Here is a 20,987-nt window from a genome sequence, read left to right as displayed (position 1 = left end):
CCCAAGCCCTTCCTGTCATCTGCATACCAAAGTGGCTGGGGCACAGGTTCCGCCCTCCCTCTCTGCTACCCCACCCACGGGGGTTTTGGTCGGGCTGGCTGCCCAAGCCCAGCCCTAGTCCTGGGCAGAGTGGCTGGCAAAGGCTGCCAGCAGGGCTGGAAGATGGCTGCCCACCCAGCCCTGCTCTAAAGCAACCCAGCTGAAGATTCAGTGCCCTGACTGGCAGCAAAAGGGAGAATCCCCGCTGCCACAGCCAGCTTGGGCTGGGAGATGTTGGGCCATGAGATGTCAGCAGCGGGAGCACAGCCCTCTGCAGGCTCACCTGCAAAGTGAGTGTAGACTGTGTCCTGCAGGTAGGTGCCACAGCCAAAGTCAATGAGTTTGGCCTGCCCGGTGTCCAGGTCAACCAGGATGTTCTCTGGTTTGATGTCCCTGTGCAGGACCCCGCAGCTGGTGCAGTGCCGCACGGCCTCCAGCACCTGGCGGAACAGCTCCCGTGCCACCTCCTCAGGCAGGAACCGCCGTGCCCGAATGAAATGATGCAGGTCCTGACACCGCTCTGGCCGCTCCAGCACCATCACGATGCAGTTGGGGAGCTCGAGCCACTCCAGCAGCTGGACCACACCGGGGAAGCCAGTGGACACCCTGGCCAGCAGCACGATCTCCAGCGGGGCGCTGGTGCCGTCGGGCTGCGGGAGGAGCACGATGCCGTCAGTGGGGCCGATGCCGTGCCAGGCCTGGGGAAGCCCTCAGCCAGGCCGGGATGCTCTGCGCCCTGCGCTGGCCCCACGCCCGCTCTCTCTCGGGGCGTCCTGGTGGCTCCCACCGTGCCGGGCGCCGGCTCATCCCCGGCCGGCAGCCCCGGCTGCTGGCCCCGCTCACTCACCAGCTCGCCCCAGTGCCGGACGCGGTTCCGTGGCACCCTTTTGATGGCCACCTGCAAGCCAAGGGCAGCAGCGGGGTGAGCTCGCCGCCCGCACTGCGAGCCCCATCCTCCGCCCTCCGCCCTCCTCCTCCTCCATCTCCTCCTCCTGCGCCCGCCGCCGGCCCCGCCGCTCACCGGGGCGCCGTCCGAGAGCCGCGTGGCCGCGAAGACTCTGCCAAAGCCGCCGCGCCCCAGCAGCGATCCCAGCCTGTACCGCTCCTGCAGCGCCTCCTGCGCCGTCCCTGCGGGCGGGACGCGGCTGTCAGCGCTCGGCCCGGGGCCAGCAATGGCCCCCGAGCGCCCCTCACCCGCCCCGGGCCGGCCATGCCCAGGCGTTCCATCTTCGGAACGCGGCACGGGAGGCTGGGGGCTGGCGGCCGCGCTGCCGAGCGGCGGAGCTCGGGCCGGGGAAGCCGCAGCGGAGGCGGCGGGAGCGGCCGCGCCGCCTGTGTCCTCCGCGGGCCGCGGGAGGAGCCGGGGCCGGGGCCGGGCTCGGGACTGGACCCTGCGTCGGGTCCGGGGCCGAGCTCGGGCCAGGCGGAGGCAAAGGGCGGCGATGCCGCCCCCGCCCCAGGCACTGATGCCCGCCCAGCAGCGCCACCGCCAGTACAGCCGGAGCCGGGCGGAGGCGAGACCGCGGCGGGACGGCCGGGGCTGGGCACGGGGCAGCCCCGCCCGGGGCCGGGGGCGGGCCGGGGGCATGGCCCGGCCCGGCAGGGGAGAGGGAGGCGGGGAGAGAAGAGGGACGCTGGGCAAGGGACCCCGAGAGAAGGGTCCCCGACAGCGGGAAAGGGAGAGAAAGAGAAAGAGAGAGAGAGAGAGAAAGACTATTCAAAACTATCTGTTTTGCTGCTGCTGCCGCTACTGCTGCCGCCGCTGCTGCTGCCGCAACTGAAGCACCGGGGCCGTTCGTCCCCGTGTCCGTTCCCTGCTCGCCCCACGAGCCCCACGTTCGAGCCCCGCGCGCCCCGGGGACAGCCCCTCCGTCTGCACAAACACGGGAACTTTGCAGCGCTGAGCCCAGATGCAGAGCCCTGACTCCTGCGCACTGGCACAGCGATCCCCTCTCTCGCTGCTGTGCATTGTCCTTGCTGAGGGTCAAACACTGTCGGGCCACCTTCCCTTGGTGTAGGATTCCTACCTGACCCAAGCACTGCACTTACACCTCCAGTGTTGCTTTCCTGTGTGGAAAGGAAAACTGTGTGTAGCTCATGGTATTTTAGAGTGTCTAAAACTTGCCAAGTCACAGATTTTAGAGGTGAGGTGCATTTGGAATGAATGGGATGGAGAAGCAGTGCAACATGGAAAAGAGGAGCATAGAAATAAATAGAGGAAAACATCTTGGATTGTTTCTTTCATTTTCATTTCCCTTCTGGAAAGCTGTTTCAGTTTTCCAGGAATCATCTGCTGTCTGCTCTTCTCAAGAATCTCTCATGGAGAACAAGGTTGAGCCTCTGTCACAAGATTTGCCACCAGCTGCAGCTTCTCTTAGCTTTCCACAGTGCACAGTGTGTGCAGCAGGACTTTTGCAGCAAAGCAGGACAAATGTTAGGAGAACTTTACATGTCCGTTCTTTTCCTGCTGGGCTGGGGAGTTGTGCCACTGGTGAAGTTTTCATTGTGACTGTTTGTGCTGGTTTCAGGCAAATTTTGGGAGGAAACCTCCAAAAGGGGTCAGTCTAGAAAGCAAGTTCCAGCGGCCCCTCCCCCTACTAGCTGAGGAAAAGACTTCCCTCCAGAGTGGGTTTAAACAATTCCAAGAAAAAGGAAAGTCACAGTCCGAGGAACTTCTCTGCCCCAGCTAGCTAAAACCAAATTGCTAGACCTGGGCTGTGAAGGCATCAGGAAATTTCCAAGTCTGGGCACTGGCGGTCCCAGCAAACACCAGATCTGGATGATGCTGGTGCCAGAACCTGGAAATATCCAAACTTTGGCTTTCTGTGCCAGCACCAGGAAGTTTTCAGATCTGGGTGCTGGCGCTGCCAGCAAACACCAGATCTGCGTGGTGTCATTGCCAGTGACAGAAATCTGCCAGATTTGGGCTCTGCTGGCACCGGGAAATTTCCAAGTCTGGGCACTGGTGCATCAAACGCAAGATGTGGGTGGTGCCAGACCCAGTAGCAGGAAGCTGCCACAGGTTTTAGCTTTCTGTGCCAGCAAATTGCTGGACATGGGTGGTGCTGGAACAGGGAAATTTCCAGATCGGGGCACTGGCAGTGCCAGCAAACACCAGTGAAACCTTCTGGTCCTCGTCCGGACCGTTGACCAGTGGTTTCCCTGAGAACCAGCTCTGGCCACTTTACAGACAGAGACTGCTTTCATCTGGTTGTGTGGAAACAGAACTTTACTGAAGGCAAACACAACAAACAGGATGGCGTGCACAGTACAGAGAGCGAAGCAGAAAAAAGCCTGGGTCCAGGATCTAGCAGGGATATTTATACATTTATTTATGGGGAGGGGTTAAGGTGGGATCTGAGGGAAGGATCCAAGAGGAAGGAATGATTAGGAATATTACAATTTTGCGGCAAAAAGTAACCAATGGTAGCAAAGAGAACTCAGAACTTTCTAGTAACAATCTGCATAACTGAACAAGAGGATTATGGGCGGGAGCTCCTGCTCACCCTAAAGAGGGTTTTCCCACAGCCTTAAGCCGAGGTCTCCTTCTTTTAAACCAACCCAAACACAGCAGATCTGGGCGCTGCCAAGTTTGGGCTTTCTTTGCCAGAAAATTGCTGCCTTTGGGTTTTGCTGGCATCGGGAAATTGCCAGATGTGGGCACTGGCAGTGCCAGTGCACACCAGATCTGGGTGGGGAATGTGCTGGCACCGGGAAATTGCCAAATGCGAATCTTCTCTGCCAGCAAATTGCTGGAATTATGCTGTGCAGGCATCTGAAAAATTCCGGATCTGGGCACTGGCGGTGTCAGCAAACATGAGATTGGGTTGCTTTAAATACCTTTTAAATCCAGGTATTTGCTTGATTTAGGCTTTCATTGCCAGCAAATTGCTGGAATTGGGCTGTGCCAGCACTGGGAAATTTCTGCATCTGGGCAATGGCAGTGCTGGGAAACTCCAGGTCTGGGCAAAAACAGAGCCAGCAGTGGAAAATTGCCAGATTTTGGGGGTTTTTGCCTGCAAATTGCTGCACTTGGGCTGCACCAGCACCAGGAAATTTCTGGATCTGGGCACTGGCAGTTCCGGGCAACACCAGTTTGTGAGAGCCGAAATGAGGGATGTGGGACGCCAGGCGGCTCTTCAAAGTGCAGTTTATTGTATCCAAGGTGATACAGCAGTCCAGAGTCATAGGTGACAGAGCCTGTGCCTACAGCTGTCAGCTCCAGCTGCAGGCCTGGAGACCCTTAGTTTAGGTTACAAATGCATTTTATACTGTTCTTTGCTGAGCATCTTCACAAAATAGAACCAATCTATACCTTAACTTTTACCTATAGCCAATCATAACTACTATCATTACCATATTCATGTTACTATTCTCCAATCACTAAAAGTTAGTACATTAAAGTTTAAGCTAAAAGTTGTTTTCCAGTTTTCTTGCAGTGGAAAATTCTGAGACCTTTTTTCTACTTGCAAAATTTGCTGACTTGTTTGCCTGTGCTATCTTTCTGCTTGGTAAAATCTTCTCGTTTGAGGTGGGCTTATCCTTTGCTCTAAGTCATAAAAACCCCTTCTAACTAACATACACTTTGCCTTCTTAGCTATCCAAAAAGACTGGCTCATCAATTCTTTTCTTTTATATCAAAACTTGCTTTCATTTATATTCGTCTTCAGACATTACATTCAAAAATCTTTCAGCCAAGCATACATATCTGTAAGACTTTCTTGTCAAACTGCATCCCTATATAGTGGTCAAGTGCTTGAGGCCAGGAGCACCTGGACAATGGGGACAGTTCTTTCCTATAGGAAGGAAATCACAGAACTCCAGGGTTTTGAAGGCACATGAGAAGCAGTCCCCAGAGGCCAAGGCAAGCCAGACCTGTCTGTCCTTGCAGCTTTTGTCTGAAAGCAACCCTTGGTTATATGGGGAGTTTTGGGGTGGAATTCCATTTCAGCCATGGGCTCCTGGACAGGAATGACAGTTCTCCATAGAGGGGCAAGGGCCCCTCACAGCTGCTCATGGTCCCTCACAGCCCCACATGGCCCCTCACAGCCCCTCACGGCCCCTCACAATCCCTTGTGAGATGCAAAGCTGTGTTTCGTGTCAGGTACAAACAGGCAACATGTGTACTTGTGAATGAGAAATGTGTGGATACCGACAATGGGATAGTTGTGAATTCTAGTAATAACTGAGGAAAATAAAGCATGGAAAAAGACTTTTGAACCTATCTTTTGTTTGCAAATTAACCCTAGTTGATTTAGGAGCATTTGAATTAAAGTGTTATAGATGTTGCTTTTTGCTTGCATTTAATCCATAAAGAGTTCTGCAATAATAACCTTTTGAAGTATAATTTTAGAATATTACTTGTATTATTGAAACTGTAGCTTTGGAATATATATAAAGGAAATATGCTTATCTCACGCCTTATTGAAGCAGAGAAAAAGAGCTTGAAAAAGGAAGATGAACATCACCTCAAGGCTTTATGGTTTTGACCAAAGGGAAGCTGGACATCACTGTTATGAGATTTAGAGTCTCTGCAATTAAAAGGTGGACCCATATCTGGGGAGCTGGACTCCACCAGATGGAATTAATCTTTCTTCTTTTGGAAACTGGACCGTCACCATCTGGGAATTCTCCTTTGAGACAGATCCTGAGAAATTAAAATCACAATAGTTTATAGAATTGTGATGTAATAATTTGGAATAAAAATTGCTGATGAGTAAAAGATTGGAAATAGAAACTGCTGAAAAAAACTGATGGGTACCCCTGTAAATACTTGTAACCATCAATTATCGGTATGCAGTTGGAGGGAAAACTTCCCCCACTGTACCTGGCGCTGTATTGCTCATACTTTACCATATTAAATAATAAATTGATTGCTGCTTGAATATTGGACTAGTCAAGCTTCTGATTCATAACACTCTCACGGCCCCTCACAGCCCCTCACGGCCCCTCACAGGCCCAGTCCTGGGGCTCCTCCCAGAGGAGGGGTCGGGCCCTGCTTGTTCCCCTTTCGTTTCAGTCCCTTCATTACAGCAACAAGCAAAGAAAGCTGAAATGGAGCGTTTCCCCAGCATTTCCCTCGGGGTTAACTGCAGGCTGAAGCTCTGTGCTGGCGCTGGCCCCAGCGCCACCATCCCTGCAGCCGCCAGGCCTTTGCTGTCCCCCCGTGTCCGTTCCCTGTCCCCGAGTCCCGCCCGGCTCTGGCAGCAGCAGCAGCCGCAGCGCAGGGGGCGCCGGCCCGGCCCAGCCGGGGCTCCCGGCCAGGAGCAGCAGCAGCGCCGGCCCCTTCCCGCCTGCTCCTGCCTCGGCTCCCAAGGGCTTTTAACAGCTCAATTCTGGAGCAGAGCAACTAGCACCTACACACAGCCCTGACTGCTCAGGGCCCGCCTGTGCTGCCCTGAGCCAGCCCTCAGAGGAAGAAAGGATCGGGCTCCAGCGCTGTTTTCAACGCTCTTTTACTCACCCTGAGCTGACAGCAGGAGGCTGCTGGTGCCCTTTGCCTTGGCAATTGGAGATCATGGCTGCTCTTGGCCCTCTTCTGCTTGCCACCTGAATTTTATCAGTACAACTGCACTTGCCTCTTTCAATCACTGCTGCCCACTGTGCTTTTGTGATGGTGAACTCAGGGTTTTTGTCACAGGCATCATGATTAGCAGAGACTGAAATGCTCACAAGTCCTTGAGCACCAAGTCGAGGGGAATGAAAGCATCACAGACCACTTTTGCAGCACTCAAACACAGCCCTGCTGCTGGTGCTGTTGAAATAGAATCAACCTACAGAGACCATCACAGAAATTGCCTCTGGAGTGGCAAATCAAATGAAAAAATCCACCAGGAGAACGAAAATACTGAAGTTGGCTGGCTTCATTGCTTCCTCGGAGCAGCAGAAAATGGAGATGCCCAGAGGTATTTTGCACTGCTGCTGATCCCAGTTGGAGCCCTGCCCTCTGCAGAGTCCCAGCGGGAACCTGAGCCCAGCCCAGGGAGCTCCCAGAGTGTCCTGGAGATTCTTTCTGCATTCGATCAGGCTTGCATTCCCCAGCAAGTCCCCAACAAAACCTCCTGTTTTCTTGGGTTAGAACAGGCACAATGAAAAACTCAGCAATGGCACAACTGCCCAGCCCACAAGGAAAAGAAAGGACAAGTTGTCAAGTGATGCAAACATTTGTCTTGCTTTGCTGCAGAAGTCGTGCTGCTCACGGTGTGGAAAGCCAAGAGAAGCTGCAGTTGGGGGCACATCTTGTGACAGAAGCTGCACCTTGTTCTCCAGGAAAGGTTCTTGAAAAGGGCAGACAGGAGTGTGGAGAAGATTCCTGGGGAAGTGAAACAGCTTTCCACAGGTGAAATGAAAATGGAAAGTGTTATGTTTGTCCAATTATCTCATCATAAAAAACCCCAATAATATTAAAAGTAGTAGCAATTTTAATTGAATAGTTAAAATAAAAAAAAAATTAAAATTGGATACAATATAATTTGATAAAAATAAGAGATAATTTGGTTCCAATAATAGCGCATAAGCAAACGATAACCACGGGCTACGGAGGGCAGAGTTCTGGGACTCTTGCCACCTCACCTACAAGCTTGCCAAATGAAAATCACCCCTTATATGTCATGTGTCAATACCATCTCTTCTCATTTTCGGTTCATCATGTCTCTATCTCTGCCCTCATTACCACCCTTATCACGCATGCGCTACCACTCGGTTTGGTGTTCACACAAGTCTTTGGGGGTCGTTTTGGATGAAGACCTCTCCTCTTCCTCTTTGTCTTTTAATTCACCTTTGGGTTACACATGCGCATCAAGCCAGTACAATGTAAGCACGGACTAACGTATCACTGCATCTACATATCAAGGCAATAAATCCCTTATAATTAGCATTTTCTGGTACCCAACCAGGTTCTTGGTAATTTTTAGCAACTGTATCTTCAGCTTGTTTCCTGTGGTCCTTGAGAACATCTGCTGGGGGGGGGGGGGGGAGTGGAGCCCCTCCTCTCCCTCTCTTCTTTGGCATTTAACTATTTTATTATTCTCAAATATTAATTACTGTATCATTATTGATTACTGTTTCAATCTTTATCAGCACGAATCATACCTATTTATCACAAATCTCTCATTTCTCTTTTTGATCATTATGATTCGTGCTGCATTTAAAAAGCTGTGCCCTGATGTCTTTTATATTTTTCAGAATTTTGGTTTTCTTGTTGTCTCTTTTCAGCTTCAAACTTTTCTAGCATTTCTATTACTGCTTCTAGTCTTTCACACTTTCAAGTTTAGTTAGCATGTCCTGGTCTATTTCAATCTTTTTAAGTCCTTTTTGTCTTTAACAGGGGTCGATTTAGCTTTTAATACCATTATAGATCTTGGTTTTACTTTTTCTGCTGATACTGAATCTAGAGACATTGTTGAAATTCGCATCTTTTGAATCACTGAGTGAATTAGCCTAATAAAATACAAAATCATACAAGGCAGAAACATAAGTCCTAGAATTGAGCATAACAACATGAACTCTAACATTTTCCTCCAAACACTTCTAAAGAGGTTACCCCACCAATCTGTTTTCAAGATTGAATTCCACTTTTGTACCAGCACATGAGCTACTCTTTTAATCTTTTTTGCAAGTTCTATGATAGCTTCTCCATAATTATCAATTTCTACATAGCACTCAGATTCATTAAAGCTCCTACAAACTCCTCCTTCTTTTGCTAACAGATAGTCTGGGGTGATCCTGTTTTGGTACACAAACACCCACATTCGTGTATATTGCCTGGCCAACATTTTTAAAGCATTGGAGGTGCGATTTGACACCACCTCTACTACTGCTTGGAGCCTTATTAATCGATTCAACAGATAAACTGGGGTCCTATATCTCCATGACCCATCCTGAGCTCATGTTGCTGGGTCATAATATGCTATAATTCGTTCTGCAGGCTATTTGTCCTCCCCCCAGTTTTGATTCCCTCCTGCTGTTGGAAAATTTAAATTCAAATCTCCTTTATTCCACTGCAGGGTTTCATACAGTGGAGTTCCTAGCACATTGCTCCTAGACCTCAGTAAAACAAAGAAGGAGGGTTGTATTACTCCCAAAGTACAAGTTCCTCCCCATTTTTGAGATAACTCACTGTATGCTCGTTGCCCACAAATTTAATATATCCCATCTGGGGCTTTCCATTTCTTATCAGTTTTCTCCGGTTGCTCCCAATCAGACCTCAGGCTGTCGATGGATTGGTAGGGGTTAGTTCCAGGACTTCTGTACCAGCATACATTAATCTGTTCATCTTATTCACAATTTATTTCTTTTATTGGTCCCCAATATCCAATGGGGTTTTCAGGTCGCCAAATTTTTGAACAATTATCCATATTAACCACCAACGTGGATTTACAAGGAGTATGCCCTACTATTTTATTAAATTTCCTTCCTTCTCAAGTTATACAAATGGTTCCAATTACTTGATGGCTTAAAATCCATCCTTCAGGTCTCTTCAATGTTCCAGAAATTTGGGTGTGGTTCTACTTTAAAAATTGCTCTGGAGCTAAGCTCTCACCTTTCCATGGCCATCTTTTAGCCATTTTTTAGACCTCTACAAATCTCACATTTGGATAATTCCAATTCTGTAGCAATCCTTTGCATCAATCCTACAAACTGGTTCTTATTCAAGGCTGGCAAATTCCAATCTTTGTAGCACTGTTTTACCTGTTTATACAATTCAGCTAATTCTCTTGACTCTTTTCTCTTGTTCTTTCTTCTATTCCCCTTTGTTTCTTTTTTTTCTTTTTTTTTCTTTTTCAATTTTTCTTTTAGTGCCCGGCCCCCTATTCTTATACTGGGATCATCTTTATTATGATTTCTTTCAAAACAAAAAAAACCTTTCATATTAAGGGCCAATCTGATTACTATGGGGATAAGGAGCTCGTCCATTATATCCCAAATTTTTCCCTACACAATACATCTTTCCTTCCTTAATACAAACATCTATAACACTGCTGCGATTTTAGCAGGCAGAACTAGCATATGGGTGTGTTACAAACACAGATTCCACCTTGTCCTTAATCCACACAGGTTGATTACAATAGTCACAAATGTTGAAATTGCTGGGACTTGGTTTTTGCCTTGTTTGCTTTTTCATTGCTGAAACTCTGTCCAGTGTGGCTTTCTGGCTTTGGCCAACTGCCCAGGGTACCAGAATGATCACAGTGAAAATAATCCTCAGGAAATCTACCATTTTTCCTTTCTCAAGGCCCCTTGGGTTGCAGCCAAGGGCCGAGATGCCAGTCTTCTTGGTAGCAAAGGTAATATCCCGGCATCTAGTCACCGGTGTTTTTAGTATTTTTGGTACCCATAGCCCCACAGAGTTTGCTTGTCTCTTTTTAAATGCCGTTTCCCAGTTCTAGCTGGTTAAGAAGCAATAATTAAAACAAAAAGAACAGGGAAAAGATTAGGCCGGAATACCATAAACCTGTATTTTCCAAAATTTCAGGGATGTGCCAACTACAAGAAGATTTTTCTAATTATTTTGTGCTTCAGGGGCGGGGAGTGCATTAAGTCACCATCTCCAATAGGCACACTCGCGGCGCCAGTGTGCCCCTGGAATGCGCCTATGATGTGGTGTATAGACTTCTTCTCCACCACAACTATCAATTTTGAGACACTGGTCTATAATATTATGAGTTGCTCGTTCTCTTATTTGTGCTATAGCAAATATAGCAAGAACCAATTGATCTAAGTTTTCTATTAATCTAATTGCTGCTGGAAGGGTCTCATCTCCCAGTCTCAAAGGTATCCCAAAAAAATTATTAACAATACGTTCTATAGTTAGCTGGCTAAATACATAACCATAGCAAAGCAAGCAAATAAATTGTCTCTTCTTTTCTTCTCTCTTACTTTCCACCATGAGTTAAAGCAAAGTGTGCAAACAATACATATTCAGGGAGGACACTTTAAACCATGTTTACTGCACTCCCAATGTTTTACTTGTCTCTGCTCTCTTTCAACAACAGCTGTTATCAATTGCAGTTTCTGGAATTGCAGTTTTGTAATCAATTCTAATAATGTTGCTGGTGCATGACCCTGGAGGAGATCTTCAATCTTTTTAGGCCGTTCCCACTGATTCAGAAAGTCTTTTATTCTTTTTCCACCGGCGTTCTTCTGCCTCCGAGCTCAAGGGAATTGCGGTTAGCAGCCATCCAGGATGCCTAGTTCATTCTTAATAAATCAGGGTTAATATAAATCAACTTAAATCCCACCATATTATCACATTCTTGGAATTTCATGTTCCAACTATATTTTAGCTACAGTTTGAACTGTAGCCCGAGCTGCTGGAAATGCTTTAACCCACTGAGTTAATTCATCTATTATAACTAACAAATATTTCCACCGACCCACTTTAGGCAATTCTATAAAATCAACCTAGAGCCTTTCAAATAGCTTGTAGGCTCTTTTGCATCCTCCAGAGGGAGGGGTTTTTAACACTTTCTTTTTTACTTTTTGACAGGTGAGACACCCCTGGGTAATTTGCTTTCCAATTTCAAATATCCTTATACACCCATAAAATTTTAAAAAGTGATCACAAAAGGCTCTTGTTCCCCAGTGTGTCCGTCTATGCAAGTTATCTAAGATCTAATGTGCCACTGGTTTTGGCATCATAATCCTGCCATCAGGAAAAACTCACTTTCCCTCCTTAAATGTTGCTCCTAATTTCTTTATAGTTGCCAGTTCTGCTAGCGGAAGGGAAAGTGTCTCCTGCTGAATTTCTATTTTTTGTAAGATCATTATTTCAGTATCTCTTTTTCTTAAGGTCACTCTTTTTGCTTCTTCATCAGCCAAATTATTTCTCTGACCCTAATATCCCTCCCTCTCTGGTGTTCCTTTACATGAACTACTGCTATTTTCTTTGAGCCTTTTAAAGCTTCAAGTATCTGAATTATCAATTCCCCGTGTACTAACCCTTTCCCTTGAGTGCTTATAAGTCCCCTTTCTTTCCAAATTTTTCTAAAAGTATGTACTACACTAAAAGCATATTTGGAGTCTGTATAAAAAGGCCCTTCTTGCTATTTTAGTATTAATAATGCACAGAGTAATGCATACAATTCACAGGCTTGTGCTGACCAGGAGGGACTAAGGGGACCAGACTCCTTTACCCTCAACTTTTTCCCACTACACCTGAATGCCAACCCGTGTCATTAATTTCTAGATTATCTTCTTCAGTTAAAGAATAAATTTTAAGTTTTCCTTCACAGGGTTTTATCTGTAAATTTAAGGCTATTATTAGATCTCTGCCTAACAAATTATTCTTGGCCTCTGATAACAACAATAAATCATTTACTCCAAATTTGTCATCTGTTTTAATTTGCACTCCTTTTATTACAGGAACAGGGAAAGCTTCTCTCGTAATTCCGATTACTGAAACTCGCTCACGACTTATCTCACATCCCTGGGGTAATTTTGTCACTGTCGACTGAGAAACTCCTATATTTACTAAAAATATAACTTATCAAGGGCTCTTCTGGTGGCGTTTCTGTCCCCTTCATTAAACAGAGCCCCTGACCTCCCTGAAAAGTTTCCTCATCGTGCTGTTTCTTCCCGCAACTTTTTTTGTAGGTGCTCCTTTTTATAATAGTAAAAACAGGTGAGTCCTGCACCCTTCAAGGCAGGGCAAGGATTTCGTAAGTGCCCTTTCTTGTGGCGGGAAAAAACACACAGGTCCTGTGTTCTTAAAAATAGATCCTGACATCTGCAGTTTGTTTTTCCCTGTGGATTTTTTTTCTTTTTTTTTCTTTTTTTTTCTTTTTTTCTGTATTCAAAGCTGCCTGCATTTCTCTAACTGCCACCACCAAAATTCTGGCATCTGCTTTCTGCTTTTCCTCATCTCTGTTCACACACACCCTTTGTGCTTCTCTCAGTAACTCCTGAAGTCACCTGTCCTGCCAGTCTTCTAATTTTTCCAGCTTCTGCCTGATGCCGCCCCTCAGGACTCTAAAAAGCAGCATACTTACTCTCTTCCTGATTAACAGGGTCTTTTGAACTCACATACATATTTAGAGCCTGGCAAATCCAATCCTCAAATGATCTGAACTTGGGCCAATATAAATTATCTTTCCGGATCATTTCTTTTGTCCATTTAAAAATGTAATACTTAACTATTTTCTGTTTACTTTTTCTCCTTTGGGATTCTCATTCATCCCAAAACCGTATCATCATCCCCAGTGGGCTGTCCTGAGGAATGCTCCCCACCAAGAACCCCCCCTCACGGTTCCCAGATACCTCAAACCACTGAGGATTTTTCCTACAATCTGCAGCCCCTGGGTCAAGGAACTTGTTCCCTGACCCATTTCTGGCGGCAACAAACTAAGAAATTCCCGGTACCAGGAGAGTCTTAGTTTCCCACACTCACCTCGTGGCTCAACTTCCTCACTTACTACTCTGCCACACTGCCTTTTTAATCTACCTGTTCCACTCCTATCTCTCCCTCTGCAATCTACTTGTTCCACTCCTATCTTTTCCTCTTTCTCAATCTATTAGCCTCATCCTCTCACCATCTAATCACATACTAAATTGCCTGCTACCAACCCATCCAAAGAAATTGAACCTCTTCATTCACTCTCTCAGTCTCCCCACTGAGTCAATCCCTCCGGCCCAAGGACCTTCCCACAGGTGCCTGGACCAGGGATCCCCTCCTTCCCCCTGGGTCAAACCCTCCCAGGGTCCCCACTCATTCACTTTTCTTTCATTTCCCTCCTTTCCTGGCCGGCCTCCTCTCGGACAGCACGAAAACGCGGTACTGGGAGGTCCCACTCACTTCGGGGGTCCGGGACTGCCCAGCCCCCATCTCAGACACTCCACACACACTCACACATGCATACAGCCGCCCCCCGACCCAAAACTTCATGATACTCACAGCCTCCTTTTCTCACAAGGGTCTTCGTGCACAAGGCAGTTTTCTATGGGTACTCTCTCTCCTACAAGCCGGCACTCTGATGGGACCCTCTCTTGCGCGCTCTTAAAAACTAATTTGCTTATGCATTATTGTAAAAAAGACTCTCTTTTCCCAAGGGAGAGTGGTCTAGCCTTGGGACCGCTTAAAAGTCTGGTGGGGAGCTCCTTCCCAGAAGCTATCCACCTCCCCGGATTTAAAAGAGTCCCGGGTATCGGCACCAAAATTGTTACGTTTGCTCAATTATGCCATCATAAAAAAGCCAAACAATATTAAAAGTAGTAACAATTTTAATTGAATAGTTAAAATAAAAAAATATAAAATTGGATACAATATAATTTGATTAAAATAAGAGATAATTTGGTTCCAATAATAGCGCATAAACAAACGATTACCGCGGGGTATGGAGGGCAGGGTTCTGGGACTCTTGCCACCTCACGTACAAGCTTGCCAAATGAAAATCACCCCTTATATGTCATGTGTCAATACCATCTCTTCTCATTTTCGGTTCATCATATCTCTATCTCCGCCCTCATTACCACCCTTATCACGCATGCGCCACCACTCGGTTTGGTGTTCACACAAGTCTTTGGGGGTCGTTTTGGATGAAGACCTCTCCTCTTCCTCTTTGTCTTTTAATTCACCTTCGGGTTACACATGCACATCAAGCCAGTACAATGTAAGCCAAGACTAACGTATCACTGCATCTACATATCAAGGCAATAAATCCCTTATAATTAGCATTTTCTGGTACCCAACCAGGTTCTTGGTAATTTTTAGCAACTGTATCTTCAGCTTCTTTCCTGTGGTCCTTGAGAACATCTGCTGGGAAGGGGGGGTGTAGTAAACCCCTCAGCTTTAGCCAGGGCCCCTTGGAGAATAGAAAGCTGACACAGCGGCAAAGAAGTTTCCTGTCTCCAGGGACATCCGCCTTGTACCTTATCCCTATAGCCATGTAAGGCAATATGTCGTTAACCCTACTATTGGTCACATATGGTCACTCTAACAGCTTTGCCATTGGTCAGGATTGGATCCGAGCCAAGGGTATAAAAGTAGCATACTGTACCCCTCCTAACTCGGAAGAAGAAGAGCTGAGACCCTTCATGGACCCTCCAATAAAGCCATACTTGTGGAACAGCCGGCGTCTTCTTCTCTCTCCACCTTCTGCTGGAGCCTTAGGCCAAGGGAAAAGCTACCTAGCAAGCAATGCTGAAATCACAAGAGCTGCCTAATCACTAAGAGCTGAATATTCCCTGCTTGCTAGGGCTGTCCTGCGGCCTTGGTCTGAGAGCGAGCTGGCTTCTGGCACCCAGTCCCCTTGGAGACTGAGCTCTGGAGCTGTAATAGCTTGCCTAGGATAAGACCAAGCAAGGCTCATTTTGGGGGAGGTGGAGCCCCTCCTCTCCCTCTCCTCCTTGGCATCACAACTTTTAACTATTTTATTATTCTCAAATATTAATTACTGTATCATTATTGATTACTGTTTCAATCTTTATCAGCACAAATCATACCTATTTATCACAGTAATATATCTTGCTAATTCTGCACTTAGAGGAATTACTCAGGTCTGCAGTCTTTATTACACACCCTGTTCTAAAAGACTTTTATGCTATTTTCCCTCTCTCTCTGTTTTCACACTTGTTCAACAAGGTTTTCTTTCTAAGAATATAAGTCACAATATCCCAAAGGATTAAAAAATGCTTAGGTATTTTTCCCTAAGTATTTATTAAAGAAAACTAATAATAAAAAAACTGTATACATGCTAGATATAAAATACAAACAGAAATAAACTTGAGAGTTCTCCCAAAAACCTTAAGAAAAGACCCCATGTACTCTATAAAACCCAGAGCATTCATCTACAGCATACAAAAATGAGCATGTTCTAGAAGAGAAAATTTGTGCAATGGTTCCGCACAGAATTCTAGGCTTTCAAGCTTTTTGCCCTTCAGGGGCAGTGCCATTCTCTGAACTGCAATGCTCTGAGCATGTTCTGCTCACCATGGCAGCTTTCTGCTCTCCCCTGGTACAGATCATCCTCCCAGCAAAGGGGGAGTGCAGCCACCACAACTCGCAGCACCTTCCCACACAGCAAGAACCTGAAGGACAGAGATGGCTTTCACCAGCTGCTGCAGGTTCTAACAGTGCCACCTCTCAGCTGCCGAAAGCCTGAATTTCTGTGTTGCACTGTGTTAGTTTATTGAGTCAAATGTTCTGTTATATAGTGGTATGTTCAAGTGTTCCCCGAGTTATTACAGTTAGCTTCTCCCCTGTGTTATCCCCTCCTACCCAAGTGTCCCTCGAGGAATCCCCTCCCTCCTCACCAGATTTTTCCCTGTCTGTCAAGACAACCCAGCCCCTTTGCCCCATCCATCAGCCAAAACCCTACCCTTTGTTCCAGAAAGTTCCCTGTCCCTCACCCTAAGATCCAATCCCTATGCCAACGCTCTCTCCTCCCCTTGTTCTGATTTGTTGTAGCCCTCAAAACCGCACCCCAAGAGTCACTTATTGGTTACTATATGGTGTCCACCCCCTGTTTTGAAAGATTTTAAAAATCCGATCACAGGGATGTTGGGGGTTTTTTCAACATCTGTTCCCTTTGGGAATTCTTGCCTGCACGACTTTCCCCCCGCCTCTCCTGATGAATTTGCTGCACTTTACACCACAGAAGTGCCTCCTCTGCTTCCTTCACTCGGTCCTCCAGGGGTCTCTACTGCTGGCATTTGGCCTAGAGGTTCTGGCTCAGGCAAAACCGTATCCTAGCCAATTCCCCCCTCTTGCCATTGTCTCTGGAGCATCACAGAGCTAGCCAGGGCTGCGGAGGGCAGTGACAGTGACCCATGCCCTGGCATGTCACAGCCCCCAGAGCCACACCTGCCAGGCCACAAGCCCCAGCCCTGATCCCCACTGCCAGCCTCAGGGGCTCCTGGGCACCCTCACCCTGAGTGCAAAGGCAGCCTCAGGAGCCCCCCAGGGCGCTCTGGATGCAGGCTGCAGACACCCTAAAGCCATCACTGAAAGGGACATGGATGGGGACTGCAGCTGGATCTTGCAGTGCTCACTGCTCCTGACTGCTCTCTAAGTGAACCCAAACCTCATTGGCAGCACCTTGAGCACATTGACCCTGCTCGCCCATCCTGGAACGTGGTGTTCCCACATCCTGCACCAGCCCTTTGCAGGGAGTGACCAGCTCCTGGCTGCTCTGCTACCCTGGCCTTACTTTCTGTTTGCCAGCAATGAACTTAACGGATACACTCCTGAGAAACCTAGCACAACATTTGCTTCTCAGGAGCTCTGTGGCAAAAAAACTCCACTAATCCCTAGTTTTTGCACAGAGAAGGAGGTCCTGACAAAGCATGAGGCAGAGGCAGGGCTCTGGCATACAAATTCCTGAGCCGCAGGATACCACCCAATGTCGTTCAAGCTACTTTGCTGATATTTTAGAGCCAGTTCTGGACAAGGGCTGCTGCTGACAGGATAGGAAAACGTAGAGAAAAAAAGGTGCAGGAGGCAACAAAAAAAAAAAACCAAGGGGGAAAACCCTTAGAAATACAGAGCACAACAGAAGTCCTTGGAGATGGTTCAATAGAAAATGCCACCAGCAGTGAGCAGAGCCCGAGGTTGCTCACTGCCACCCCAGGGGCTCCTCAGTCCCCTGCTGGTTTGTGTCTGATGCAGCCCTGCCTGGAAAGGGCTCCAGGCTCTGGTGTTCCCAGCTTGCTCCAGGCTACATTCTTAGCAGCACTGAAAGAAGAGGTGAAACAAAGAGCCATTTTCTGTCCTGCCTGCAAACTCTTCTCCTTCAGCTCCACTGCCAGAGATCATCCCTCTATCAGCTTGGCACCGTGCCTGCTGCATCCTCTCCGTGTCCCTCGCATCAGCTCCTGCACATCATCAGCACTCGCTGTCCCACATCATGAACAGAGAGAGCTGTGTCAGAAGAGCAAGGAGTGCATTTTCTTGGCCTTTCTAACAGACACAAGAAGCATGAGTCCAAATAACTTTGTTGTTTGTTCATGTCCTCCTTTTCGATAAGTCTTTTCTGCTTTAATGCAAAAGCCTCTTTTCATACATGGATGGAATGATCTGGAATTGGCAGTTGCTTCAGGCTGTCAGGCACCATGGGAGTTTTCTCTTGTCTCTGATGAGGATTTGGTGAATTTTCCATTGGTCACTTGGTGGTGTCACCATGGGCTGAGCTCAGCGGCCGACTCTGCTGTCCCCAGGGGATGCATTGGGACGCCAAGCCCCTCATGGCTGGGATTCGGGGGAGGGCGGGCTCGGAGCGCCCAGGGCCTGGGCCCGTGAGGAGGTGCTGCTGGCGCTGGCTGTGCTCAGCCCACCGTCCCGAGCAGCCGCGGCCATGGAGACACAGGCGGGAGCTGTGGCCGAGGCCGGCAGGCGGCCCGGGCCGGCTCGCAGCTGCGAGGACGCCGGCAGCCTGTGCCCTGAGGCCGGGCCCGTGGCGGGCGGTTTGCGGGCAGGGCTTTTCCGAGCCGGCCGCAATGTGCTGCCTCCTGTGTGAGCCCGGCTGCAGCAGAGGCAGGCGGGAGCGCGGCGGGGCCGGCAGCGGCGGGCAGAGGCCGCAGAGAGCAGCAGCCTGGCCGGGCCCGCTGCGGAGCGGCACGGAGCTGCCGGGCAGCCCTCGGCCGTGTCTGTGCGCACAGGGCAGGAGCAGAGCCCGCAGACGAGGCAGGAGCCGCGGCAGGAGCCGGCCATAGCGGCAGCTCGCCGTGCCCGGGGCCGCAGCCGCAGCTCTCCCCTGCCGGCCACAGCAGCAGCTGCTGGCCTCCGAGGCTCCGGCGCTTCCCAAAGACGAGGGGCCCGGCCCCCAGCACGCCCTGGAGCCCCGCAGCGAGAGGAGCCGCCGGCGCCGCAAAGGGCAGTGCAGAGGGCGCAGGTTGAGGAGGAGGACATGAGGCTCGCTCTGCACCGCGCTGGGGCAGCTCTGCCCTCTCAGCCTTTGCCTTGAGCCCTTTGCTTCTTTTCCATGAGCCCTGATCCCCGTCCTTGGACAAGGGCCCCTGCAGCCCTTTGCAGGGCTGCAGGAAAAGCTGCCTCAGTCACAGAATCACAGAATCACTGGCTTGGAAGACACTTTCAAGATGATCGAGTCCAAACTATGGCCTAAAAAATACCTCAACTAAAGCACAGCACCGAGTGCCACTCCAGTCTTCTTTCAAAGGCTTGCAGGGATGGTGAGTCCACCAACTCCCTGCAGGGGTCTGTCCCAGGAAGAACCAAGATAACACTGGGGCCTTCTACCCCCTGGCGCTTGGAGCTCTGGAAGTTTTTTTTTCTGCTTAGGCAAAGGCCATGGAAAAGGACTGGGAAAAGTAGTCACTAATCGAGTAGCCTACAGAGCTCTAAATTGATGTGCAAGGAATACAGAAAAGAGAGAAAAGAAAAAAGGCAAAACCAAAATGGCATCAGTCAAGTCTTGGGCATGAACACATAGCTGCAAAGGGTCTTCTCAGCCCTGTTTCTTTGTATTTCTGGGAACCAGAGGAATCCTGCTTGAGCCTCTGGGGAGATGGGTTTGGGAGGTAAAAGTTCATGTCTTTTTTCTCCTTGGGGCAGCTCCTGTTGCTAGCATCAGCTGAGCCTATCTGCAGCCTGATGCCTGTTCTGATTGTTGCAGCAAAACAACTGATGGCAGACAGAAGACACTGACACTTGCAGAGATGTGACTTTTTCCAATGCCAGATGGGAGTGGGAGTCAGAAGAAAAACTCGCAAAAGCACAACTCCATTGGAAGATTACCTTCCTTTTCATTGCGTAAAGAAGCTCTAGATCCACTTGTGAATTGTCAGTTGTTTGTTAAGGATGGGAAGTTTTCTTTCCTGATTTTTTTCATGTGGTTTGGAAGTGGATGAGGCTCTTGTTCATTCACAAACTCCAGACCAAAGTGCCTTTGGAAGATGGCCCACGTGGCAGTTTTTGCCCAGCCATGGTACTTGTGGATATAGAAAAGCAAGGGCAATGGTATTTGCAGCCAAAACCCAGCAAAGCTTGGCTCAGCCAAAACATCCTGGGGAGATAGAGGCCTCCAGCTGTTCCTAGAAATCAGCAGAGTTCCAGCCAAATGGTTGTGTAGCACTAAGTGCAATCTCTTTGCCTGGATCAGAGTCTTGCTCAGCTGAAGAAGCAGAAGGATCAGCAAGGAGATCCCAAAGGCCCATCACATCATTTTGATTTTGCTCATCTTGTGTAAGTTTGCAACTAAACGTGTTTGCAGTTGAGCTAATGAGAGAGAAAAAAAAGTAAATAGAGGCTTTATGGTGGGGCCATGATATTCCACAAGAGGAATCACCGGTGTGCATTTCATTGGAGCTCTCTCAATCCTATAAAAGTATTGTAGCCCTGATTTAAAATAGGCCGATATGAACCAATTTGGAGAGACAGAGACTAAAATGGCTTATGGGGGTTTTTTTAAGAGTGAGAAAAACTACCCAAAAGGTGTTGTTTTGTGACATTTTAAAATATACTACCTGAAAATTACCAACTGCAATAAATCAGGAGTTTAAAATGCAGTGTTTAGGTATATGAATAATTAAAACCACAAAAATGTGAAGATATGAATGCATGTTTTCATAAAAATCATGAAATTATAGACCAAAAAACACATGCCCTGAACTACAATGCAAAGGCAGGTAGAACTGTACTTGAATGATCTCTTTTTAGATTGCTGGAGTTTTTTCCTTGTGAAGAGGAGCTAGGGCATTGCTGAAGAAAAGTGGCACCAGCAGGACGGGGCAGCGTGCTGTGCTCCATGCAGAGGCTGCCAGGGGCTGCCCGAAGAGCGCCCTGCTGCAGCCAGAGCCCTCCTGGCCTGGGGCCCGGGAGCAAAGGGCCAGAGCAGCCACCTCCTCCTCGTCCTGACCCTGCCACCGCTCCCTGCTGCTGCTGCTACTGAGGGAAAGAGAAGACTCTCCTAAGGCCCCATGAACAAATGCACTTACACAGCCCTGGGAATGCCAGTGAAGGAAACCATGTGTCACATAATGCATGTGTGACCAGAGTC

Source organism: Melozone crissalis, unplaced genomic scaffold (assembly GCF_028551555.1).
Source record: "Melozone crissalis strain CALT ecotype California unplaced genomic scaffold, PUWL_Pcris_2 ptg000032l_1, whole genome shotgun sequence".
NCBI classification, from domain to species: Eukaryota; Metazoa; Chordata; class Aves; order Passeriformes; family Passerellidae; genus Melozone; species Melozone crissalis.
Note: the sequence above shows the minus strand (reverse complement) of the source record.